Genomic DNA, 27,280 nt, shown 5'->3' on the forward strand with positions numbered 1-27,280 from the left:
GCATACTTGTAAATGACCCTTGCCTGAAAACAGTACAGAGCTAGATAGCTCCAATGGTCTGACTTGGCATAATCCTGTGTTCCTAAATGCCCATTGGATCGAAATCCATAGGTTAGGTGCAGCCTCAACAGACCCCAAATCCACCACCTGAGATGGCTGTATCACTGCCGCATGGAAGGACCCTACTGTAAAAGAAACCACAACAGTAACAGATCAAAAACCCACCAACTCCAACATCTGAAAGTACCAGTCACTGTAGAGAAAATACAGAGCCAGATGAACCAGTGGTCTGACTTAGCATAAAATTCCTATGTTTCATTTTGTCCCATCTACAGAGAGCTCTATTGAGGGAATGGCACCATAGAGCTGTAAAGTCCTAAAACTCATCTTTCCAACCCCAACAGTGACAAATAAAAATGAAGATAAATCTCTCACCTTGGTTTTAGAGTCTTGGTGTTGTCTCCAGTGGAAGTCCTATTTAGGGTAGACCCACTTAATGTGCCCAAGTCAGACATGTCTATTAACTTCAATGGGTCTACTCTGCGTAGGACTAGCATTGGATGCAAACCCCTGGAGTTTCCCCAAGAAAAGGCTTTCCCTACATTTCCACATCTGAAGACTTTCCTGGAGCTTCCCCCTTCCCCTTCTCCATCTTTCTGCTTCACTGAAGTCATTTATGGGAATAGGCCATAAATCTAGATAATTTATATGCCTCGTGCCTGCATGGGCCCTCTTCCTCCTATGCCCCTTTCCAAGGACTCAGCGAGTGCAATTTGAAAGCAATTCAACAGACAGCGGCCCTGATCCAAGAACAACCTCTGAGCAGAAGGAAGTCCCTGAGAGCCTGCAGGATGCTAACAAGGACCTGGGACAGACTGCCCAGGAGTGGCAGTCGTTGGAAGCAGCCTTCATGCAACCAACCATCAATGCTACATTGCAGATCAAAGCTCTGCTTTGCTATGATGCAAAGTGCTCTCTAAGCACCGGGGGCAGGAAATTTGAAGAGAGTCAGTGAAGTGTAGCAGCTGGAATGGTGGACTAGGACAGGGGTGGTGAACTTCATGCCCAGGGGCCAAATGTGGCTCTCCAGACCTCTCTTTCTGCCCCTCTGAACTCTCTCCAGACAACCCCCCTCACTGGCCCTGTTTCACAATCCAACCTTCTTCTTTTTTTTGCCTGGGTGGCATGTGTCCTAAAGGTAAAGGTAAAGGGACCCCTGACCATTAGGTCCAGTCGTGGCCGACTCTGGGGTTGCGGCGCTCATCTCACTTTATTGGCCGAGGCAGCTGGCGTACAGCTTCTGGGTCATGTTGCCAGCATGACTAAGCCGCTTCTGGCAAACCAGAGCAGCGCACGGAAACACCGTTTACCTTCCCGGTGGAGCGGTACCTATTTATCTACTTGCACTTTGACGTGCTTTTGAACTGCTAGGTTGGCAGGAGCAGGGACCGAGCAACAGGAGTTCACCCTGTCATGGGGATTCGAACCACTGAACTTCTGATCGGCAAATCCTAGGCTCTGTGGTTTAACCCACAGCGCCACCCGCATCCCTGGCATGTGTCCTAGAAAGCTAATGTCTCTTGCTTGTATGTAAGTCAGACACAAGATAGGCGTTTGTGTATATGTGGAAACTCTCCTTCTGTAGCAGGATAAAATGTCTACATGTTGCTCCACCCATCTTTGCCTCTGGCCTCTCCCACTTTCTGGCATGTGGCCCTTGGAAGGCTGACCAGAAGGGGATGTAGCCCTCATGCAGGAAAAGGTTAGGTACCCAGGGAAACCAATCTCTATTCAACCATGAAGCTCATTGGATGATCTTGGGCCACTGGAATTTCACCACCATTCTGACTTTGACAACCTGCCCTGGGGATCTGGTGGCAAAAACACACACACACAAAACCATGTTTCCCCAAGCTCTACCCTGTCCCAGATGTTAGGGGTTTGCTTAATTCATTTTCCAGTCCAGAATCTGAACTGATAAAACTTCGCTGCCTTCCTGCTCCGAATATTCATTTATAGGATTTCTGACCTGCCATTCATTATAAGGTCCCAGGGCAGTTTGCAACAATATAGCAATCAGTTAAACCACTATACAAGCAGAAGGATAGGGTGGGTCGTCAATATCTCTATCTATAGATCAGCTGTCAAAGGCCAGGGTCAAGAGGTTCGTGACCAGGCTATGTAAGAGATGTACAAAATGAAGGCGGCCAACCCACCACTGTGAAGAGGGAATTCCACAGTTTAGGGGGTTGCCACAGAGAAGACCCCACCAAACTTCTAAGGTGGTGGGACTCCCAAGAGCCTCCCCCTCTATTGATTTTAACACCCAAGAGGGTCTGTACCGAAGGAAGAGGAGGAGCTTTCAGATTTTGAGGGCCTACCATGTTTAGGGCTTGATGCACTAATGTGGTCACCTTGAATTGGTTCCAGTCCTCCTATATCTCACTGGTGTTGTGGCTGACCCCACACACATCTGAGGAAAGGCGGAAGAGTATAGACCTGTTACCCAGTGCCATTTTTCTAGAAAAAGAGGTGCTGGAACTTAGCATGAACTCCTCCCTTGTTCTCTTATAATGACAATGGTGCCCACCTGAGAGGTGCCAGAATTGAGTTCCGGCAGGGGAAAAAAGCCCTGCTGTTATCATGTCCTATGTCCACCATGACCATTGGGAAAGGGGGTGTGTGTCTCTCCTGCCCCCCCTCTTGCAGATTTAAGGAGCCCCTAATAGGCCGGGCCACCTCTGGGATTGCTGACACGCATTGTATTATCCTGCTATTCAAATACGGCCGAGGAAAGAAATCAAATTTAATTCCCCATTCCCCTCAGATGGGAGACTTTAAAATGAAATTAATGAGCACTGCCTCAAGCTGCTGAACAATCAAGCTGTTTTCTTTTATCCTCACCCCCTCCCCTTAAAAAAAAAAAAATTAAACCCTTGGAGTCAAGAGAGGCTATAAATTTTACAATAAGCCCAGAGAAGCTGCCCTTTCCTTGGGCTTCATTTTAAATAAAATAAAATAAATAATAGCCTCGGCCTGCATGTCTTTGATCAGAAATATTACTGAAGGGGAGGAGGTGACGGTGCTGGGTGGGGGGTTGACTGGGAAGGAGAATGGCTGCGAATGTGTGAATAAATGGCTCTACAAGTTGACAGCCAAGCCAGGAAGCCAGCTATTTAAGCTAAAGCCCTGCGATATGTACGCAGGGAGTGTTATCTCAACCGCTAGGATGACTATAAAATATCTTAACAGTTTTTGGCCGCTTGGCTGGAGGGTGGGGGGCTCCCCGACTATCTGAGGCGAACCGAGCCCGTCCGTCGTCGTGAAAGGAGACTCTGTGCTGGGAGTCTGCTGGGCCTGGAAGCCAAGGGGTCCCCCTCAGAAGCTCTCAATTGTTTTTAAATTCTGTTTTTACAAGGAGAGGGAGATTTATAGGCTCTTGAGGGGAAGAAAATGATGTAACCTGAGTAAATCAACAGGCCATTTATTCCTGGCCCTGTTTCCTCTCTGTCACTAAAGTTCTCGAATTAGCCCCCAGTACTCTGTCTTTTAAAACACACACACACACAAACTCGCAGACATCTTGCAGAGATAATTGAAGGTATGGCTTCTCTTCCTACTGCCCCTCGCCATGCCCACCCCCCACAAAGCAGGGACCAAGATGAAGCCCTGCAAGTCGCATGGGCCTTTGCCAGAACCAGAATCTGTTCTGTTCAGCAACAGAAATGACGTCTAAATGGGCCAGATTCTGATTTGAATATGACTATGCAGACCCAGTCTCTCTGCCATAGGAGCCAGTGGCATAATGGGTGCTGTGGATGTTTCAGTGTGTGGTATCAGGGCCACAAAATGGTGTTTGCATGTCCCCTCCATCCCCCATCTGAGGTGGGGTGAAACATGTACACCACCCATCAGCACAATCAGAGGGACACTCTTTGCACCTCTCCTCTGCTCCGAATGGATGCAAAATTGGACGTAGGGACACATTTAAGGAGGCATGGCCAATGTAGGAGAGGCAGAGCCAGCGTAAACAGGGAATGAGCAGGGAGCGCAGTGGACTTATGATGGAATATTTACTGAGGTCTTTTGTGTCCAGTGAGATTCTGTCGGCCACAGCGCTACCAACGGGTGTCACGTCGATGACCCATGTTCCAAAGCGTTGCAGGGAATTAAAACAGCAACTGCTGGACCCAGGGACTTTTTTCAAAAGGGAGCACAGCTAGCTCCCACTGGTTCTTAGCTGCAGCTGATAGATACCATGTTGCCTGCATTGTGGAAGCCTAAATCTGTATGCGAGGTACCACTCTGTTGGGGCATCAATTTTTTTTTAATTTTTTTTTTGCATTCTCTTCTGCAAAAAAGAAGTTCAAAACACTTGCTATTCTCTTGCTATCCTCTCCAAGCTCAGCCGGCTCTGATGTATCTCTGCCTCTTCCGCCAGATTTTTTTTTAAGGAAAAGCAAAACAAAAAACCAACTCTCAAATAGAGGGAGTGCCAAAAGGGGCTGCAAATTAGGAGAGCGTTTTAACCTTTGCCCTAACTAAACCGCAGGACTTGTTGTCGGCATTGAACCTGGCCCTAAAATCTCTGTTCGGAGGAGGGAGATTTTTACAAACATAATTTGGATTGAAATGCGCTCCAAACAGAGTCCGTTCTTCATACTCCCCCCGCCCCGCAAGAATTCAAATGCAGAAGGTATAACAGCAATTGTGCTGACATCTTGCAGCCATTGAGTTAAAAGAAAACCAATGCAGGAAATGAGGCATTTTTGAAGATTTCGGGGAGTGAGAAGCATTGACCTCTCACCTTTCGATATTGATATAAAGATTCTGCCATTACTGTTTATGCCCAGGAAGGTCAGGGCTGGTGGGGAAATCCTTTAGCTTGACATTTATCTTAATTCAATGGTGGTTTCGTTCATTTCAGGGTTTCCATGTCTGCAATTGCCAGCCAAATTTAGTGAGGATATGACAGAGGGATATATTTCTACAACACACACACACACACAGAGAGAGAGAGAGAGAGAGAGAGAGAGAGAGAGAATAGCTATTAAAATGCAAACCTTCCTCTTTTGCCAAAATCAGAGGGGTCTGTGTGTAGAAACCTTGCACAACTTAAAAATCTCAGACGGAACAGTCAAGCTTCCCCCTCAATTTAGAATGTAAACGGTCTTACATAATTTCTTTTGAGTACAGTAGTACGTTAACATCTTTCTTTTTTTGCAGTTGGAAGGCATTCAAAAGTTAAAACAATAACCTCAGACCAATTTAAAAACAAAAAACCCCCAACCAAACCCAGACTGGTAGCGATTCTAAAATGAGAAGTTAAATCTGCAATGCTACAGCTGCTTTGTAGAAGTAAAAGATCCGTTCAAATCAGTAGGACTTGCTCCAAGAAAATGCGCCAGCGATCAGGCTTTAAGGCATTTGCAATTTGTAATTCTCTGCATGTTTACTAGGAAGCAAATTCCACTGAGTTTAGTAGTGTTTACTTCCAGGTCAGCGTGCATGGGAGAGTAGCCTTAGGCAATGTGGGTGAAGATTTTCCCTTTCCCTGCCTATGCACACACTTTGAATACATGAGGGGGCAGGCCTGTACCCAATCGCTCCCTGAAGGTGACACATCTGACACCCCCCCCCAAAAAAATGGCTTTGAGTTTTGCATTAATGTGTTTGAATCTGGTTAGCCAGTTGCAGGTAAAACCCCAAATACAGTGGTACCTCAGGTTACATACGCTTCAGGTTACATACACTTCAGGTTACAGACTCCGCTATCCCAGAAATAGTGCTTCAGGTTAAGAACTTTGCTTCAGGATGAGAACAGAAATTGTGCTCCAGTGGCGCGGCGGCAGCAGGAGGCCCCATTAGCTAAAGTGGTGCTTCAGGTTAAGAACAGTTTCAGGTTAAGAACGGACCTCCAGAACGAATTAACTACTTAACCCGAGGTATCACTGTAGATCCCGCAAGTCTGAAATCCACCTATCTCTTCCCTGAGGGAAGGCAAGATTAGAAGAGGAGGGGCAGGGAATGAGGACAAAAGTCCCATCTGCACTATCCATTTAAAGCAGGATCATACCGCTTTAAACAGGCATGACTCCTCCCCCAAGAATTACGGAAACCGCAGTTTGTCAAAGCTTTGAGTGTTGTAATGAAACCTCTATTCTTCTCACAGAGCTACAATTCCCCAAGTGGTTTAACAACCAACTCTCTGAGAGTTGTAGCCAATGTTAGCCCTATTTGAAAAAGACCCCTTGAAATGAATGGACATGGTGAACATAGGTCCATTAATTTCAATTGGTCTACTCTGAGTAGGGCTTTCTTGAACGAAAGCTGAAGAGAGTAATTTAAGGATTGCTGTGTACACCTCTGTTGCTGCATATACCTCTATTGCTGTTTATACTTTTGGTCTCTGATACTCTACCCAGAACTGGTGGATCAAATGTTCAAGGTGCAAATGAATCAATCTCTGTATTATTGACGGTGTCCTACCCATTTCTCCATCTGCCACTTGGACTGCCAGTGAAAGGTTTCTCCCCCCCCCCTTTTTTTTTTAAAAAAATGATTCTGATAAAATGACTTATTCTTCCTAGCCATTGATTTTTTTTCTCCCAGTGCACAGTGTGGCTGGAATCACCACCATTGCCACCAATACTAAACCACCCCCATGCAAAAAAAGCAACAACCCAAAATTCAACCCTTGCAGTTGAAAAAAAGAAGGAAAGAAAAAGCCAAGGGTATAATTTTCTTCAATCAACTGCCGCTCATGACTGCAATTATCCAAAATCTTTCCGAACCTTGCTGTGATATGCGAGGGACAGGTCTTGGAGCCTCAGTGGGTGGCTCCCTTTCATCTGGCTTCTCAAACTGTTCTTTATTGTATGGTTTCAAATTAGTGCTAGCAGCAATGAGCAAATTTGATAATTCAATCTCAAATTAGTTAATGTAACGGGCCAGGAACCACTAACTAGGGGCCTTGCCTTGCAGGATGAAAAACGCATCTTTACCATAGTTAGGGAGACAAAAGTTAACCAACCTGTCCTTTCAGGACTCTGCATAGGCGTTCACATGTGTGCGTGTGTGTTGTTAAGAAAGGACAGATGAGCCTAGTCCCTTTTCTGGTCACATGTTCAGCCATGAATAGCTTTCCATCCCATTTTCTGCAGAAAATGTGCAGCATTTAAGTCATTTACGTCTCCTTCCTAACATGACTTGGCCACTGTACTCCATGCTCTGGTAATTTCCAGATTGGATTATTGCAATGCGCTCCATGTGGGGCTGCCCTTGAAGGCGACTAGGAAACTTTGATTGGTCCAAAATGCAATGGTCTGATTACTGGGCTGGGTTTCCTTTCTGATCTCACATAAAACAGGCTGGCATGCCCTCCAACATTTCTCCAATGAAAATAGGGACATATTATTATTATTATTATTATTATTATTATTATTATTATTATTATACCCTGCCCATCTGACTGGGCAGCTTCCAATATATATAAAAACATAGTAAAACAAATCTTCCCTGTACCTCGGGTTACAGATGCTTCAGGTTACAGACTCCGCTAACCCAGAAATAGTACCTCGGGTTAAGAACTTTGCTTAAGGATGAAAACAGAAATCATGCGGAGGCGACCCAGCAGCAGTGGGAGGCCCCATTAGCTAAAGTGGTACCTCAGGTTAAGAACAGTTTCAGGTTAAGAACGGACCTCCAGAATGAATTAAGTACTTAACCCTGAGGTACCACTGTACATGGCTGCCTTCACATGCCTTCTAAAAGTTGCATAATTACTTATCTCTTTGGCTCAGGGGTTGCATAACTCCATACCCTCCAACATTTCTCCAATGAAAATAGGGACAGATTCTGAAGCTGAGGCTCCAATACTTTGGCCACCTCATGAGAAGAGAAGACTCCCTGGAAAAAACCTCTGATATTGGGTAAGATTGAGGGCACAAGGAGAAGGGGATGAAAGAAGACGAGATGGTTGGACAGTGTTGTCAAAGCTATGAACATGAGTTTGAACAAACTGCGGGAGGCAGTGGAAGACAGGAGTGCCTGGCTCTGGTCCATGGGGTCACGAAGAGTCGGACACGACTAATTGACTAAACAACAACAACAACAAAGGAAAAGTGGGACATTCTGGGATCAAATCAGAAACTGGGATAGTTTTGTAAATCTGGGACTGGCAACTGGTCCTGGAAAATAGGGACACTTGGAGGGTCTGGCCCAGTTGCCAGTTTGTTTCCAGGCCTAATTGAAGGTGCTCATGTTAAGTGCTGAAAGCCCTAAACAACTCAGGTCCCAAATATCTGAGAGACCACCTCCTTCTGTGCTGACCCTCTCAGCTGCTATGATCGGCAGAGAAGAAGAAGAAGAGTTTGGATTTGATATCCCGCTTTATCACTACCCAAAGGAATCTCAAAGCAGCTAACAATCTCCTTTCCCTTCCTCCCCCACAACAAACACTCTGTGAGGTGAGTGGGGCTGAGAGACTTCAGAGAAGTGTGACTAGCCCAAGGTCACCCAGCAGCTGCATGTGGAGGAGCGGAGACGCGAACCTGGTTCACCAGATTACGAGTCCACCGCTCTTAACCATTACACCACACTGGCTCCTCAAAGGCTCAGGTGTGGGGGGCAGGCCAGGAGAGGGCATTCTCTGTGGCTGCCCATAAGCTGTGGAACTCCCTCCCCACAGAAATGTGCCTGGCATCTTCATTATGCCTGGAGGACAGCTAAATACACATCTCTTTACCCTGCATTTGACACCTGAGGCATCTATTTTTAGAACCCACCTTATTTTTGATGATTGGCGGTTGTTTGATTACTGCTTTTAATGTCACGTTTTAATGTTGCAACCCACTCTGGGACCTTGGCAATAAATTGTAGTAATAAAATAATAACCACACTCCTCCATTTGCCACACTTATTGTCTGGATAGAAACAACACATTGAAAGCACCTGCTTGCACCCAAAGACTCTTCAGCAATACAGTCAATTAAGGATACTGGGAACTATAGCCCTGCGAGGGGTAAGCCACAGTTCCCAGGATGAAATTCACAGTGTGAACGCAGCCACTGAGCAGAACTGGCCTCGGTGAATGCTCTGCAGGCTGCGTGGAGAATTTATCTGCATGTTGCACTGACAGAGGCATGGTGCCTGGTGCCAGGGGCTGTATAAGCACACATAACTCCTTGGTCAGTCCTCTTTGGTTTACCTTCAGTGTAAAACTAGTTGGATTCATCCAGGCCAGCTAGGACCTATATGATTCACAGACTGCTCAGCAATTAAAGGAGGCGTTTCTGTCTACACTATACGGTTGCCCCGGGACAAGGTTTGTTAGTCCTTATTTCTTATTGCAGTGGTACCTTAGTTCTCAAACGCCTTGGTACTCAAACAACTTGGAACCCAAACACTGCAAACCCGGAAGTAAGTGTTCCGGTTTATGAATGCTTTTCGGAAGCCGAACGTGCTCCGCTTTGAGTGTTACACTTCCGATTTGAGTGCCACACTTCCGTTTTGAGTGTTACGCTGAGGACTGTCTATTTTTGCTATTTATTTTGTGTTTTTGTTTTGGTGCCTCTTTTTTTTTTGTTTTTGTGACTGTGTGGAACCCAGTTTGGCTACTGATTGATTGACTGTGTGACTGCAGTACATTGTTTATTGCTTTCATTTTATGGATCAGTGGTTTCTTCAGATAGTAAAGTTCATGTTAAATTGCTGTTTTAGGGGTTGTTTTTTTAAAGTCTGACACGGATTAATCCATTTTGCATAACTTTCGGTGGGAAAGTGCACCTTGGTTTTGGAACGCTTGGGTTTTGGACTGGATTTCCAGAACGGATTAAGTTTGAGAACCAAGGTACCATTGTATATTTGTGTGCTTGTTTTATTTATTTTTTGTTTTTTGTTTTTTAAAACATATTTTTATTAAAGATTTCTTGGTTTACAAACGTATGTGCAATGTCTCTTTTCCCCCCAAGTTACACTTTCTACAGCTGACACAAAACACATACACTAAGTAGAATAGAAGCATTGCCACCCGACCCCACCCCCACTCACCGTGCTTGTTTTTGTTTTTAGGGATGGAGAGTCTATTTCTGTTCCATGTCAACTTCTCATGTGCCAAATCATCAGTACAACCTATCCAAAACAACATATACTGATATGCATTTCCTCCTAAATTGGGGGGGGGGGAGTTGGTATGCAATTTCCCTTCAAACACATCTCAGTACACATTCAACTCCCAAATTGCACATTGCTGAATGTGTTTGCATTTTACCCTAAAGTTGGCATTTTTGTATGAATTTTCCCCCTAAATGTACTACTTTTTGGATGCAAAACTGCATTGTAAAGTTTAGAGAAATGCACCGTGCAAATGATGACTGTGTGCTGATCCACGGATTAGTCCAGGAACTGCAAATTAGGTTGGTTTGCTTGAAAATGCACACCAAATGCATATGCCTATATTTTTGACATTGAACTTGTGTGTGTGTGGTGGAGAAAATTTCCCATTTCCCTCCCCCTGTGCATATGAGTGATTTGGTTTTGTTTTTTTTTAAAAAAATGCCCACAACGGCCAGTTGTAATGGCAACAATGGATGCAATCTATCAAGTACAGCTTCTCTTTATTTCAATGGAAAGTTGCGTGGGAATAACCCTTGATGGAATACGCTGAATACTTTCAAGTCATTGGCAATCCTGCATGAATTTTGTCAGTGCGGTGCTGTGCCAACCCCAGATAAGATGTGAGATGAGTAGGAATCAGGAGGCTGACCATTTGCAACGAGACTTGGGTTTGGGTAACAGGTTGTGATGCAGCAGGAAGAGGAGAAATGCAGGATTTTTGGCGCTTCAGCAAAGGATGACAGCAAGGTCACAGAAAAAGAGAAGGCTGTCTTTTGCAGAGTCAGCCCATTAGTCTATCTGGCTCATTATTGCTGGTAGAAGCTTTTCTGGGTTTCAGACTGGAAATTTTCCTAAACCCTACTTAGAGATGCTGGGAATTGAACTGGAGACCTTTTGCCTGCATGCCACATGGCTCTACCGCTGAGATACAGTTCTTACTTTAAGACTTAGGAACCTAGGAAGCTGCCTTTCACTGAGTCAGGCAACTGGTCCATCTTGTTCAGTCCTGTCCATACCAACTGAATGGTGGCTCTCCAGAATTAGGGAAGGGGCTGTAGCACAGGGGGGAGAGCATCCGCTTTGCGTGCAGAAGATCCCAAGTTTGATCCCTGGCTTCTCCGGGTAGGACTGGGAATGTTCCCTGCCTTTGAACCCTGGCCAGCTGCTGCCAGTCAGTGTGGACAATGCTGAGCTAAATGGGCCAATGGCTTGATTCAGTATGAGGCCAGTGGTCTGGTCAGAATTTCAGACAGGAATCCTTCCTCGCCCCCACTGTTGATGTCGGAGTCTGAGCTTGGATTTATTTTATTTTATTTTTTCAGAAAAGGAATGTGCTAACCACTGAGCTATTCTGTCTAATGAGAAAGAGGGGTGTTTTTAATTGAGTGGGGTGGGGCAAAGGGTACAGCACACACCTTCCTTGGTAATATAGAATAAAGAGAAGAGAAATCCATTTTTTTCTGCAAGCACATTATAATCAAGACTTCTGATTTCCCCCCCGCTCCCAACTCTCTCTCTCTATATATTTTAAAAAGATGCTTAAATACATTTTGGCTCTTCTGTCCAAGCATCCGATCCCCAACATAAAAAGCCAGAAAACACAGGCACTAGACAATGAGTCAGTAAAGAAAGGGCTAGAGCACAACTAATGCTTGCGAAGCACGGTTCATCCTTTCTTGGGAATGAGAATGCTATCAGTAATATATGAATGCCAGGCGGTTTGCTTCAAATTCTGGGAAGCTGTGAAGTTGAGATGAAGAGAAGGATTGGAGAGAGGCTTTCAAAAGCGCCAGTGTTGTGTTGAACTCTCTACTTTAATCAGAGCTGAAAGGCCTCCGGCCTGGAGCCGAGTGACAGATGATTCTCCCCTGAAAATGTTTTCAAATGGAACAGAAAACGCTGTTTATCTGTGTGGTCTGAGCTCATTTACTCCAATAGGAACCTTCAGCTCCTCTCTGACTGAAAGCCAGGTCTTGTTCTCCCATCTGATGGATGAATTGAATCTGGAAGTTTGATCCCGTCCCCTGAGATGTCATTTAAGTCCACAGATACGTCCGACAAGCAGAGGGACGCGTCAGTCCCTTGGCTCATCTCTCTCTCTCCCTCCCCGCCTGCCCCCACCTCCTTCATTCACTATAAGATCCTCTCTATTCAATACTCTCCCCTCACCCTTCGCTTTTCTGATTTTCTTTTTTTAAATTAAGTGTCGTATTCTTGCACTGCAGGGCTTATTAGACTTGTATGCAGCACACATTGTGACACACTAAGATGCTTCTCCTTTTGGAGGGGGAGAGAATAAATTAAATGTACAGTTTTGAACTTTGACATGCTCAGCTTTTGACTTTTCGGGACATGAAATCTAACTCAATCTGCATAATAAAAAATGAATGAATGAATGAATTCAGCTAAACTTATTTGCTGGTGCAGATGTGTTGCCCAGGTCTGGTTGTTCCCTAGCTAGCAGCCACACAGCTCCCAGAAAAACAAATGTACCCACAGGACTCTCCATCCGTGTTGCCTTCATGAATGGGAGCAGACCCACCCACCCACCCTGAGGGAGTGTGTTTCTGCAATCCTGATGTTACCACAAGGAGAGAGTGCTGCAGGTGAGCTTACCACACCTTGTCTCTAAAAGCTTGGCAGGTAGGGGCATGGAAACTTGTTGGGGCATCTTCACCACTTCCGTTTTGTTCTGAACTTCTTTCTGAACTCCTGAATCATGACTCCAGAGCTCTGTGACTGAGTTGCCCAATGACTGGGGCCTTTAGGGGAACCACAGAACTTTGGATGCAATGAATTTTTATTTTATTTTTTTCTGAAAAAGCTTATTTGGAGGGGTTTTTTTTTTCTCTAGGCTGCTTTCAGCAATAACTTCCTACCTGACTGGAAGACACTCCGGTCTCTGCTGCAGCAAAGAGAGTGCCACATGCCATCTGATTTCCCAACCATTAAACAACATTCCTATACAAGCTACAGCTCTAGACTGTGCCCTTTCCTAATATTACCAAAGGCTAACATTAAACCACTTGTTGTGGGCTTAGGACTGCACTGTAGATGGACACAGGAAGCTACCATAGGCCAAGTCCGAATTGGTCCATCCAGTTCAGTATTGTCTGCACTAACTGACAGTAGCTCTCCAGGGTTTCAGGTGGGGCACAATTCTTAGCCTTGGCTGGAGATGCCAGGGTTTGAACCTGTGAATGCAAAGGAGGTCGTGACCCTTCCCCTTTTGGTCTTACCACTTTTCCCCCTTTGGGTGTCCCAAGCCCTGATTATCTGTAGCCAAGGCTTCTGCTTGGCTGCTATTTGAATCTGCATACTTATCTGACAATCATAGCCTGCATGGTGTGACTCTTCCTATCCATTTCCCTTAGTTCCGGCTTCTGTTCTCTGTTGCTTCTTGCCCTACTCCTGAACTGCCTCTTTGAAACTTGACTCACTTAACCCACAGACATGGGCTCACCAGCAGTGGACTGGTAACGGATGCCACCGATCTTGCTCATCTGCCAGCTGGTGGCTCCCTCTTTCCCTCCAACATTTGACAGCAGAAAAAGGACACACTTGCCAGTTTCATTGTCAGATGAGTAAAGGATTCACCATACGATAGCGAGGAAGGGAGATGAATAAGAGGCTTCGGTCGAGCCTTACGGTATTCTTTGCCTGTATTAATTTCTCATAAACGTCAAAGGCACTGATGGCATGTGTTTGTCCCCTAAAGATATGCAGACATTTCAGAGCTCTAAAAATTCAGAGCTAAGGATGTGGGAGAAATTGGATTCAGTTCACGTTTACCTAATCTGCATTTCCCGAAACAGTACGTAAACTGAAACACAACACACACCCCACTTCAGAATGCACACTTCTACAAACTTTTGCAGTCAAGTTCTTTGATGTGAACAAAGATGCATATACTAGAGGAAAGTGTGCATAAATGCACATTTTTTTTTAAAAAAAAATAACATTAAAAAATGCATTTTATTAAGGGGATCTGCTTGCAAAAAATATGCCTACTGTTGCATGCCACTCTAATCTCCGAGCCGTGCAAGATTCCCGAAGTTGCAAACGCTTACCCAGGGTTTGTGTTTCCTTTTGGGAATGAGGCGCATTGTCTTTAGGATGTATGATTTATTTGCACATACATACAACCCGAGCCTGTGGTGGAGGGTTGCACAGCATTAACAGTCTAAAAAGGTCGTTTCTCCCATAGCCGCAGCCTTGGATTCAAGCAAGAAATCAAACCTTGTGCTCTGCCTCTCTGTCTTTTTAGCCTCCAGCTTCTCACTCACATAACATCTAACTCTCAACTTTGGCTCTATTCCTCTTCACTATATCTGTGAATCGAGAGAGGGGCCCCATCCATTTGCCGTTTCCCACAGAGCCCCTTCCCTTGCTCTCCTTACACATCACCAGGAGGCTAGTCTGGCTATTTTCTGAAATCTGAAGGCTTGATTAGCTGGCTGGGTCCAGGGATTAGGTGCCTGGCACCCACAAACTCATAACAATACAGTACAGTTGCAATTTGCACACGTTTAACATGCACAATTTCAACTTAATGCGGCCGAAGGCTGACCAGTTGAAACCACACAATTTAAGGCAGAGAGCTTAAAAACTCTTTTTGTACAGGGGTTTCCCAGCATGTAAAGAGGTTTTAAGCTCTCCGTCTTGCTTACCAGACTCTGGGACACTCTCACACAAGACTGGTAACGGAGGATAACCTCAAGGGATATCCTTGAAAGATCTTGTAGAAACTTGGACAGCCCTGCGAGATCTTGAAGGGCATCCCAGAGTCCAGTAAGTAAGGTAGAGAACTTAAAGTTTTCTGCCTTGCTTTGGGCGAGGTTGCCAGGGCTGCTTGAGGTGCCTGCTCCAAAAAGCTCAGGAGTGGTCCAGTATAACCATGTTTGCATATAGTACATGCCATCTCCTGAACATAACCTCCATGTAATACACAATCGTACTATACTGAGCAAAAAAGAAAAATGCCTACAGAAATTTGTGTATTAGGAGAAATGTGGCCTAAAAGGCTGATGAATTTCCATACATACTTTTGAAAATTTGCAAACTTATGTGGGCATGTGGAGAACTGAATTTAAGATTGAGGAGCTGAGAGAACTAAAACTGAAAGAATCCTCCATCCCTAGAAGCAGGTGATGTGGAAAACCCTAGAGAGCCCTACTAATATGAGTTAGATGAATCAATGGTCTAACCTAGTATAAAGCAGCTATACATTTTGTTGGACAACAACTGTGTGCAATACCTGCATGTCTGAACTACAAGGATCAGATATGTGAAAGAAGTTTCGATCTCTACCACACACACACACACACACACACACACACGATGATCTTGCAGGATCAGGCCAATGGTCCACCTAGTCCAACATCAGGTTCTGAGAGTGACCAAGAAGATGGCAGTAGGAAGCCTGCAAGCAGGGCATGGGTGCAACAGTGCTCTCCCGTCTTGCTGTTTCCAGCAGTTGGGATTCAGAAGCATCTGACAGTGGAGGCAGAGCATAGCCATTTGGCTAGTAGCTATTGACAGCCTTGCTCTCCATGATTCTGCTCAATCCTCTTTTAAAGCCATCCAAGTTGGTGGCCATCGCTGCCTCTTATGGGAGCAAGTGATGCTCTGTGTGAGCATCTTTTACCTGTCCAGGATCTCTCAACATTCAGCCTCATTGGGTGCGTGCTATGAGTACATTTTCTCTGTGCTCTGCTCAGTTTAATATAACGTATTTTTCGCTCTATAAGACGCATCCGACCATAAGACACACCTAGTTTTAGAGGAGGAGAACAAGAAAAAATATATTTTCTCCCTATCTGCGCAGTGCCCCTTCAGTGAAACAGGAGGAGAAATGGAAGGGGCTCTGTTTCTCCTGCTGCTTTGCTGAAGGGGCGCTGCGCAGCTCTCCCTCTCTGTGCAGTGCCTCTTCAGCACTGAAGAGGCACTGTGCAGAGAGGGAAAGCTGCGCAGCGCCTCTCCAGCGAAGCGAAGTCAGAACAGCAAGAGGGATCGCTGCACCGTGAAAGCAGCAGTCCCTCTTGCTCTCCTGGCTTCAGGGATAGCCACACAGCCATAAGACACTCCATAAGACGCACAAACATTTCCCCTTACTCCTTAGGAGGGGAAAAGTGTGTCTTACAGAGCGAAAAATACGGTACTTGCACCATGTAGTCTCTCACTTGCCTCTTCTCAAACCAAAACGTCCCAAGTCCTGCAACTTCTCTTCACTCCCTTGATAATTGTGGTTGCCCTTTTCTGAACCCCTCTATTGACACACTCTGTGCCAGAAGCATCAGCCGTAACCAGGTGTGGCACACGTTTTTTCAGCCTAATCAACCTTGCAGGGTTGTTGTGAAGTTAAATGGAGCTGGGGGTAGAACCGTGTATACCAGCTTGAGCTCCTTGGAAAGACGGTGGGATAGAAATAACTAATTTGACAGGTGGCATGTCTTACCTAGGAAACTATTATGGTGAGACTGGGAGTGCATCAAAACTCCCAATGACTTAGCTGCACTTACATCTAGGACCGAGGCACGCAGCCAAAAATATTTGCTAACAATTCTGAAGGCGGTGTTAGTGTGTCAAATGTTTGCGTTGTGCATGCAAGGCTAGTGTGATTTCAAATTGTTTGTTGTTGCACATTTGGCACTGTATGCCGACGACGTGTTGATGGCTCGGTGTAATGTTGCAAGAGAGGAGAAGCTTTATATAAGAAGCTCTCTCGGGAAATGCTGGGAATGGACTCGCCTTCCTTAGGGAGGCTGTGTGATTGTAATCGCGCTCCAGATAAATTCTTTACAGTTGCTTGATCCAATTTAATGAAAACCTCACTGAACACCCATACATTAAACATGAGCCATCAAGCCCTGCTTGTAACGCATCTCAAAAATATTTGCCATGAAAACAAAAGCAGACCAGAAATTTCAGGCACAGCCAAAGCGAAAAAGAAAGAGAAAAAGTTGAGTTTCGGTGATTTGCAAGGAACATGCACTGGTGTTCATGTCTAAGGGTTTGCTTGCATAGACTCTATCCTGAAATAACCTCCTAACTCTCCTTGTGTCTCGGTCTCAGAGGTAGGGAACCTTTTTCATCCCAAGGCCTGCATTTCCTTCTGTACTACCACCCAAGGGCCACAAGTCTCTTGAGCAAATAGGCTACACTGGACATGACCATTGTGCAGAAAGGAGGTTCCCAGGGTATAGGCAAATGTTTAAACTGGGATAAGGGAGCTTTCCCATCAACTAAGCATGACAGATAAATAGGAGGAGATTTGATGGGTGCTTTGAGATGTGGTTCTCTCTCTCTCTCTCTCTCTCTCTCTCTCTCTCTCTCCCCCCCCCCCCGACAAGATCACATGCAGCTTAGGAGATACTCAAAAGCCTGACAGGTGGGAGGGATGTGGATGGTCCACTGTGTCCAGCAGTTAAGGGGTTAATGAGCAACAAACACACAAACACACACACACACACACACAGAGAGAGAGAGAGAGAGAGAGAGGGAGAGGGAGATGGAGATGTGAGCATACAGTCCAGTGCTGAAATTCGGCCCATTGCTGGTCTCTAATGAAAGCCAGATTGCTGTTCAACAATCGTCCCACTGTTATGAGACAATCTTCCTGGGCTAACAGGCACACGGTTGCCTGTGTTCTCATGAAAAGGTGCATGTACCCCATGTGCCCAGCTTAGAAGGGTTTTGAAACCCTGTTTTACATTCTGGTGATGGAGTGGAAGGTGAGGAGGGGGGTGGGGTCATGGCAGCAGACTGCAGCACTCCTAATTCCACATTCTCTAAACAAATGGCAGTGGGCATCTGTTAAATACTTTTTCCTCTGCTGGTTTAAAAACGCTTGGCATAACCCTTTCAGAGCAAACAGGACTCACCGTCACAGCACTAATTATTTGAAATTCATGCCAAATGAATGCTTATTGCAACCAGCGGTGATGGTCAGGGTTTGGAAAGGTGGGAACAGGTCTTGTGGAAGCACCAACCCAGGTTCAGATTCAGGTTCTTCACTTCCTTGACTCTTCTGCCTAGCAACAACAGAGCTGTAACACAACCTGTGTTGATGCTGTTGTGGTTTAGGTAGTGGAACAAAGTTAGAAGAGCCCTCCTGAGACAGACCAAGTGTCCATCTAGCCCAGGTTCCTGCTCTGTCAGTAGACAATGAGATGACTCCAGGCATAGATAAATGAGTCTATTCAGCAATAAAACTGCCGGCACATTTGCAAAGCCAAGCAGAGTCCAGTATGGTTTCAAATTGGATGGGAGACCATGTGTTGAGATTCCTGTATTGTAGGGGGCTTCACTAGATGAACCTTAGGGTCCCTTCCTTAGGGTCTACAATTCTATGGTTCAATGAAGTCTGTTAGGAAGGACTTTAATCCATTTAACTCCAAATTGCCGACTACACTGACTGGCAGCAACTCTCAGAGAGGAATCTTTCCCAGTCCTACCTGGAAATGCTGGTAGGAATTGAACCTGGGACCTTCTGCATGCAAAGCAGATGTTCTACCACCAATCCCATCCTGCCCAGTTTCTACATCCCTCTGCGGTTTTTGGGCATTTGAAAAAGCATTTCAATATCCGGAACCTATTTTCTGTCAAATGTAACTTGAGACATTGCAACAGTTTTGTCTGTCCGGAATCGGTGAAAGACTGAAATGTGAGCTTCAAGTTTTCAGTTTGAAGAAATCCCAGAGCATTCTTCTCCAATCTCCTTCCCTCTGGATGTTACTGGACTACATTTCTCATCGTTTTCTGAGGCTGTTGGGAACTGGAGTCCAACAAATCTGGAAGGCATCGAGTTGGAGAAGACTAGACGAATCCAACATCCTTTAGCACAGACGTTTCTACTATGTTATCCCTGAAACTGGAACTTTAGATGTTACCCAGAATCCTGTGCTAGGGAGCACTAATGTGAGCCACATTATCTCTCCCCAAACTGTGTTTTGCTACCTATAATAGAGGCTCATTTCCATAATGCATAGAATTTGGCTACTGAAAACACAGTAAATGGTTTTGTGAGTCAAGTCTGATGAATTCCAAATGTGCTAATGTACCATCTATTGTGTACAGTATGTCCTGGAAAGAATTTAGCCTGTTCCTACACAGTATGACTGTGTTGAGAATTTGTGAGTTCAAACATTTTTCGACTTACATACATTCCCACTCTCTCTCTCACACACACACTCTTGTTGAAACAAAATACACACACAGCACGCTCCTCTGATGTGAAACAGTAGGTGGCATCCAACTGAGTTCTACTTAGAGTAGACTGACTGAGATGACTGGATCCATGTTTGTCATGTTCATTACTTCTAATGGATTTACGCTGAGTAGATCCATGTTCATTACTTCTAATGGGTCTACTCTGCTGGATACAACCCAGGCTGCCTCCCACAGAATCATCAAACATATCTGGGGGTGCCAACTTGAATGAAATATTGGGGGGCAGGTAAGTCCCATCCTACATAATTGATCACAAGTTGTGGTGCAGGCGCACTGTTTGAATGCCAATGCCCACCAAATTTCGGGGGACTTGGCTACCTCAAATATTTTATTGGGGGAGGGGCAAAAGGACCTCAGACCCAAGGAGTTGGTTCCTATGTATCCTTCGCATATCCCACTGAAATTGACTGAGGATGCTCAAAAGCAAAGATCGGATATCCTTTCATAAGAACCAATGTTTGAAGGCAAAACCCGCCCCCAAAAAACAGACACCCTCCTTTATGACATGTGCATTAGCAACAGAAGAGGCATGTTGATGATCGCGTTAAACAGAGCTGGATGCACAACTTCCCAAAGATTATGTGAAATTTCTTTCTTTCTTTCTTTCTTTCTTTCTTTCTTTCTTTCTTTCTTTCTTAGGTGAACATTCCCCATAAACTCAGTCATTTACACAGACAAGCAGACAGGCACTCTGGTTTCTAATTCGATCCTGAAATGTCCCACTTTTCCTTAGGGCATCCATATTTTCATCAGAGAAATATTGGAGGGTGTGGTTGGATGTCCCTATTTTCATCAGAGAAATGTTGGAGGGTAGGGAGTTATGTGACCAAGCCAAGCCAAGGAGATAAGTAACTATATAATCTTTAGAAGAAATCTGAAGTCAGCCCTATATAGGGAAGGTTTTAAAAATGTTTAATGTTTCATTATGTTTTTATGTATGTTGGAAGCCGCCCAGAGTGGCTGGGGCAACTCAGTCATTAATGGAATAGGACATCCCTGTTTTCATTGGAGAAATGTTGGAAGGTACGAGTTCCTGAGCCATAATATAAATATATCGGTCCTTTCCCTTTGGTCTTCTGCCATTTCCTCCTCCTCCTTCAAGGAAAGGGTCACAGTTCAGTTCCTTACACTCAGAAGCCCCCAGGTTCCATCCCTGATGTCTCCAAGTAGACCTGGGTAAGATTCTGGCCCAAGACCAGATGGAGCTACTGCCAGTCAGTGTAGGCAATAATGAGCTAGATGGGCCAATGGAAGCATCCCATGTTCCCATGAACATCTTTCCCTGTCTTAGACCTCAGTTTCTTAGCTTCACCAGCCACTGCATCCACAAGCCAAACTGGAGACTGAGTCCACCAGATCTTAACACATCAGAGCAATGTCAGCCTGCTCCACTGCTGGACTGCCATTTTGCATAATATATTACTGGCTGCCTTTACCCACAAAAGTGCCCCTGGCCGATTCTGTGAGTGGGTGGATCAAAGAATGGTGGTTAAAGCAGACATTTAAAAATAAGGCAAGATGGGCAGAGCTCCTCAATTAAATTCTGCAAAAGCAAACACAAAAGTTCGGAGGCATCTTATCAGCTGAGACCCTCCCATTGTCCCACAGCCAATAGAACCCGTAAGATTTAGTGCACACTTATTACCCTGCGATCAGCACTTTGTGGCTTGGCAACCCGAAACCTTTTATTTATGGAAGAATAATGAAATTATATTTTAACCGCCTCACATCAAAGTTCAGTGCTTCTGATAAGTTTCCACTACAGCTTCGCCCCAGGGCAATGCAATCCCTTTTATTAATACTTTGTCCTGGTTCATAGATGGATGAATCACTACATGGATATCAATACAACCTTTAGCCACAGACTATTATCAAAATCAGCATCCATGGCGATTTTAGAAGGTTTCATTACACCTCCGTGGGCAAGCACACTGCAGAGATGCAAATCTTTCAGGCACTGATTACAATAATTTCGTAGCCGAGAGCCCAGAATACCACAGTCCCAATTTATTATATTTTATTTTAACTGCCATCCTAGCATGGAGGACAGAAACTTTGTTGGAAAATATCCACATTTACTATCACAATTTAGGGGGGAGGAATCTATTATTTTCAATAAGGCTCATTTAAATTAATAGACCAAATGTCACTGACTTCAGTGAGCAGGATTAGCATTCGGTATTACACCCTTCTCGTATATGACAAACATGTATACAAAACTGTGCATGCAATGAGAAATATGCGTGAAAATGCTGGCAAGTTTTCACGAGGTCTTTTTAAAAAAGAATAGCAAACTGATGCAGAAATGGGGCAAACACGTGAAGAGGAGAAACAAAAAGTGACAGATTTGTCCATCCTTAATGCAGGCAGGCAGGCACACACCACATGTTCCAATGGTGACTGGGAGTGGCCGCCGGGACCACATAACACCAGTTCTGAGAGATCTGCATTGGCTCCCAGTACGTTTCCGAGCACGATTCAAAGTGTTGGTGCTGACCTTTAAAGCCCTAAACAGCCTCGGTCCTGTATACCTGAAGGAGCGTCTCCACCCCCATCGTTCAGCCCGGACACTGAGATCCAGCGCCGAGGGCCTTCTGGCGGTTCCCTCATTGCGAGAAGTGAGGCTACAGGGAACCAGACAGAGGGCCGTCTCGGTAGTGGCGCCCGCCCTGTGGAACGCCCTCCCATCAGATGTCAAAAAGATAAATAATTACCTGACATTCAGAAGACATCTTAAGGCAGCCCTGTTCAGGGATGTTTTTAATATGTAATGCTGTACTGTTTTTAACACTGATTGGGAGCCAGCCAGAGTGGCTGGGGAAACTCAGCCAGATGGGCGGGGTATAAATAACAAATTATTATTATTATTATTATTATTATTATTATTATTATTATTATTATTATTATTATATCTTGTCTGTTCCCATGTCCACTTAGGTTCTCTAAGGACATCAGAGGAACTCAGCTAGACTTGACCAAAAGTCCATCTATTTCATTTCCTAAGCCATATTCTAAACCATATTCACACTATGACTTTAAAGCAGTGTTTCCCAAACTTGGGTCTCCAGCTGGTTTTGGACTACAACTCCCATCGTTCTTAGCTAGCAGGACCAGTGGTCAGGGATGTAGTCCAAAAACAGTTAGAGACTTGTGTTTGGGAAACACTATTTTAAAACAATATGATGCCACTATAAGTCATAATTCGGTCCCCCCTCCAAAAAAAAATCTGGGGCCTGTAGTTTGTTAAGGGTGCTGAGAGTTGTTAAGAGATCCTCTTTTTGCAGAGCTACAGTTCTCAGGGTTCCCCATGAAAAAGGATTGGTTGTTAAACCACACTGGGAACTGCAGCCCTGTGAGGAAACTAGGGGTCTCCTAATAACTCTCAACACTATTAACAAACCGCAACTCCCATAATTCTTTGGGGGAAGCCATGGCTACTCAAAGGGATATCATAGTGCCTTAAATGTGTGGTGTGAAGGTAGCCACAATCTTCAGCTTGAGGCATCTGGGAAGCCTAGCATGAAGGCAGCAGTGCAGCCTCCTTGTTTGTCCCAAAGTTATCCAGATGGGAAACGGACAGGTCCATCCATCCCTACCTGGGATGGAGAACCTGATGCCTGCCAGATGGGCCTGATGTACAACTCCCATCATTCATGACCATTGGCCATGGCTCATGGGAGTTGCAGTCCAACAACATCAGGAGGGCACCAGTTTGGGAAGGCTGAACAAGCAGACCCTCCAAGTGTCCCTATTTTCCAGGGACACCCCAAATTTACAGAAGCCGTCCCAGTTTTTGATTTGATCCTAGAAGGTCTCGCTTTTCCTTAAAGGTAAAGGTGATGTGGCCAGCATGACTAAGCTGCTTCTGGCGAAGCAGAGCAGCGCACGGAAACGCCGTTTACCTTCCCGCCGGAGTGGTACCTATTTATCTACTTGCACTTTGATGTGCTTTTGAACTGCTTTTCCTTAGGATGTCCCTATTTTCATTGAAGAAATGTTGGAGGGTATGGAGTTATGTGACCCCCAGAGCCAAGGAGATATGTAACTATACAACCTTTAGAATACACCTGAATGCAGCCCTATAATAATAATAATTAATAAAATTTTATTTATATCCCGCCCTCCCCAGCCAAAGCCGGGCTCAGAGCGGCTAACAACATTAAAATCATACAACATTCTAAAATCATTTCATTATAAAATCAATTCAAATCAGATTAATAAAACTATATAGTTTTATTACCTTTTTATATGTGTTGGAAGCCACCCAGAGTATGATTATTATTATTATTATTATGGAATAGGACGTCCCTATTTTCATGGGAGAAATGTTGGGAGGTATGAGCAAGGAGATCTGCTGAAGACTGCAACCACCCTCAACTTCACAGGCCTAAGCCATGTTTATAGCTCCTTTGCCACAAGATGCATTTAGAAAACAAGAAAGCAAGCAATACCCAGTACAGACCATAACCTAGTTCTTACTGAGATGGTTACTATGTGACCTGGTTGTGCTAATTTCTGGACTCAGGCTGGAGCTCATGTGATTCAACGGTCCTCCGTAAAATAAACAAATCCCAGCACCTAGAAAGCTAGGGTAAAAACCCTTCTCCCTGACATAGTAGCCTTCTGTAGGCAGGGACTTTTTCTGTCATTCCTACAGGCCAGACACAGCTTCACTATCTCATTGAGAGCTGAGCGCTTGAGGCAGCCACTCTTGGAAACGAAGCTCTTCCATGCTCTCCACCAGGTCTCAAGTTGCATTCTTCAACTCCTTCAAGGCCAGCGCAACAAGGAACATTCCTTGCCTTTCTCCGTGTCATTATAAGATAATCTAATACAAAAAGGTCTCCTATTTTCATCTAGGCATTAAACTATCTACAGACAGTGCAGTCAAGAGTGAAGGTTATTTATGTCATGCTTGTTAAAGAAGTACCCCCTTTCAACACACGAGGAACACAGTTCAACTGGAGAGATAAGGAAACAGCCAGAAATGTCCCTTTTCTTTTTCCACGAATTATCTCTTCACTCCCTCTTAAGGTGGAGAGGCCAGGCAAAGCTAGCTAGCTTTGAAAGCTAGTGGAAATGGTTGTGCTCAGAATCAGATGGCTTTTATTCTGATGGTGATTCACAGAAATAAAAGTGGCTGTTCCAGAATGGGAAATAATAATTTTTAAAAATGCATTTTCAAGGTCAGATTGAAGATACCAGCCTTGTAAGAAGATGGAAATCTCAAATGCAGCAGTATTTTTTATAAACAATAACAACAAAAACCTATCTGCCCCCCATCCCACCCCCCAGTTTGTCATTTTCTGGATCACTGGGGGCAGATTGCACTGCAAGGCTCCACAGGACTTCCACAAAACACACATGGAGGCAGGCAGTTGCAACACCGTGTGGTATATTGAGGGCTACAGTACCAGGTAAGGTTACTGCAGCCCTTACCCCAGAGGTTGCCAACACATGGACATATCCTCCAAAATTTCTCTAATGAAAATAGGAATGTCTTCTTCTTCTTCTTCTTCTTCTTCTTCTTCTTCTTCTTCTTCTTCTCCTGCCCATTCTGGGCAGCTTACAACTCATATAAAAACATAAAAAATATTAAACATAAAAACTGCCTTCAGGTGTCTTCTTAAGGTTGCGTAGTTATTTATCTCCTTGACGGGGCGGAGGTGTTGCATAACTCGATACCTTCCAAAATTTCTCCACTCAAAATAGGGATGTCCTAAGGAAAAATGGAACATTCCAAGATCAAATAAAAAAACAGGATAGCTTCTAGAAATCCAGGACTGTCCCTTGAAAATAGGGACACTTGGAGGGTCTGCATGGGCAGCAGTCTGCCCCCCAGAACCTCTGACAGGGCACAACATAGGAGCCAACTCCTAGGGGGTGAGGGGTCTTCGCCCCCCATAAAATATTTCAGGGGGCAGAGCCCCCCCAAGTTGATGGGCATTGCCATTCAAATGGTATGCATGCACCGTGTCATGTGATCATGTGGGGCAGGGCATACCTGCTCCCCTCTCCAATATTTAATTCAAGTTGGCAATCCTGGGGCACACAGAAGGCCTCCATAAATCTCCCTTCAAAAATCCATGGTGCATGATGGACTCTTTGCCCTTCCTAGCTCAGTTGCTGTTTGGACTGATTTGGTAATGTTGCTGGAGAGCTCTTAGCAATATGTCCTTGGGGTATGTATATTGAAAATACGTGATCTTTCCAGGACTGGTGCTCAAAACACGAGCTAAATCCCAATAATCAATGTACGAAACTTCAGCCAGTAGAACGAAGTTCCACCTTAACAGCCATGCCGAAGATCCCCGAAGCATCACTTTTTCTACATCTGTGGGTCTGAAGAAGCCCTTTTGCAGCTGCCCATGTCACTAGGCTGGGCCCACTCCTCATAACATCGCTAAGACAGCTAATAAGGCTCCCGATGAATGATTAGTATGAATTTCTGCACTGCTAATTTCCGTAACTATCACTCTCTGAAAGACAGCTCAAGGGATTTTCGGGTGCGGGGTTTGCCTCTTGTCCCTGAAAACAGAGGGCTGCATTATTTGACAGAGCTCAAATCGGCGTGTCCGGTTTCAGTGGCCTAATGTGGGCTGCATTTTAAAATGATACAATATTTTGAAATGTGCAACTGCCTCGCTGATGCCTCCCGCTTCGTGACAGGCCCTTGGGGACTCTGCTTCCCGACTGAACGAGGCACCTGATGTGATGCCTCACTCTGGACATAAGAGGAGCCCGGCTGAATCATAGAAATCATAGAACTGCAGAGTTGGAAGGGACCATGAGGATCATTTAGTCCAACCCCCTGCAATGCAGAAATACACAGCTATCCCAAACAGGGATCAAACTTGCAACCTTGGCATTATCAGCACCACGCTCTAACCAACTGAGCTGATAGTCCGTAGGCCCATTGTAGTTCAGCATTTTGCTCTTACATTAGCCAGCCAAACACCCCTGGGCAACAGCATCTCTCTCCCCTTGTGATTCTCAGTGACTTGTCGTCAGAAGAATGATGCCTCTGAAAGTGGACAGAGAATGCAGCCATTGTGGTTACTGGCCACTGAAAACCTCCTCTTCCATTAACATCTTGAGTCCCCTTTTAAAGCCATTGAATGAGATTCCAGTGATTAAGAGAAGTCCAACATTCTGCTCTCACACTGGCCAACCAGAGGTCCGGGGATCTGCAGTACCTCCAGAGTTGCCATGTTAAAGATGAATCTACCAGATTCACAGTCCCTGAAACATGTAAACTGAAATAATAATAATAATAATAATAATAATAATAATAATAATAATAATAATAGTAATTTATTTATAACCCGACCCATCTGGCTGGGTTTCCCCAGCTACTCTGGACAGCTTCCAGCAAAATATTAAAATACAAAAATTAATCAAATATTAAAAGCTTCCCTAAACAGGGCTGCCTTCAGATGTCTTCTAAGCGTCAGATAGTTGTTTATTTCTTTGACATCTGATGGGAAGGCGTTCCACAGGGTGGGTGCCACTACTGAGAAGGCCCTCTGCCTGTTTCCCTATAACTTCACTTCTCGCAATGAGGGAACCGCCAGAAGGCCTTCGGCACTGGACCTCACACCCATCCTTGAAAATTCACATTTCTCAATCTTGCAATGCAGTTCTGCAATCAAGCATTGTGTTCAAAATACAAAGACTCATAGAACTGTAGATTGGAAGGGATCCCAAGCATAGCAGCCTACACCCTGGGGCCAAGGGAGTCTTCCCCCCAATAAAATATTTGAAGGGGCCAGGGGGCCCCAAAGTTGATGGGAACTGCCATTCAAATGGTGTTTGTACACGCGCACCGTGTCATGTGATCCATTATATGGGGCAGGGTTTATCTGCTCCCCCCAAAAAAATATTTTATTCAAGATGCCACCCTTGATGCCAAGGGTCAGCTAGTCCAATTCTT

At 44.9% G+C, this 27,280-nt stretch overlaps 1 protein-coding gene across 5 annotated transcripts in view; it reads right to left on the reverse strand.

Moving 5' to 3' along the window:
* PRDM16 (PR/SET domain 16) overlaps positions 1–27,280 on the reverse strand; it is a 472,000-nt gene that overhangs the window by 133,855 nt on the left and 310,865 nt on the right. The gene's annotated exons all lie outside the window — the stretch shown is intronic.

The sequence above is a fragment of the Podarcis vaucheri genome (assembly GCF_965113315.1).
Source record: "Podarcis vaucheri genome assembly, chromosome: 7".
Taxonomy (NCBI): domain Eukaryota; kingdom Metazoa; phylum Chordata; class Lepidosauria; order Squamata; family Lacertidae; genus Podarcis; species Podarcis vaucheri.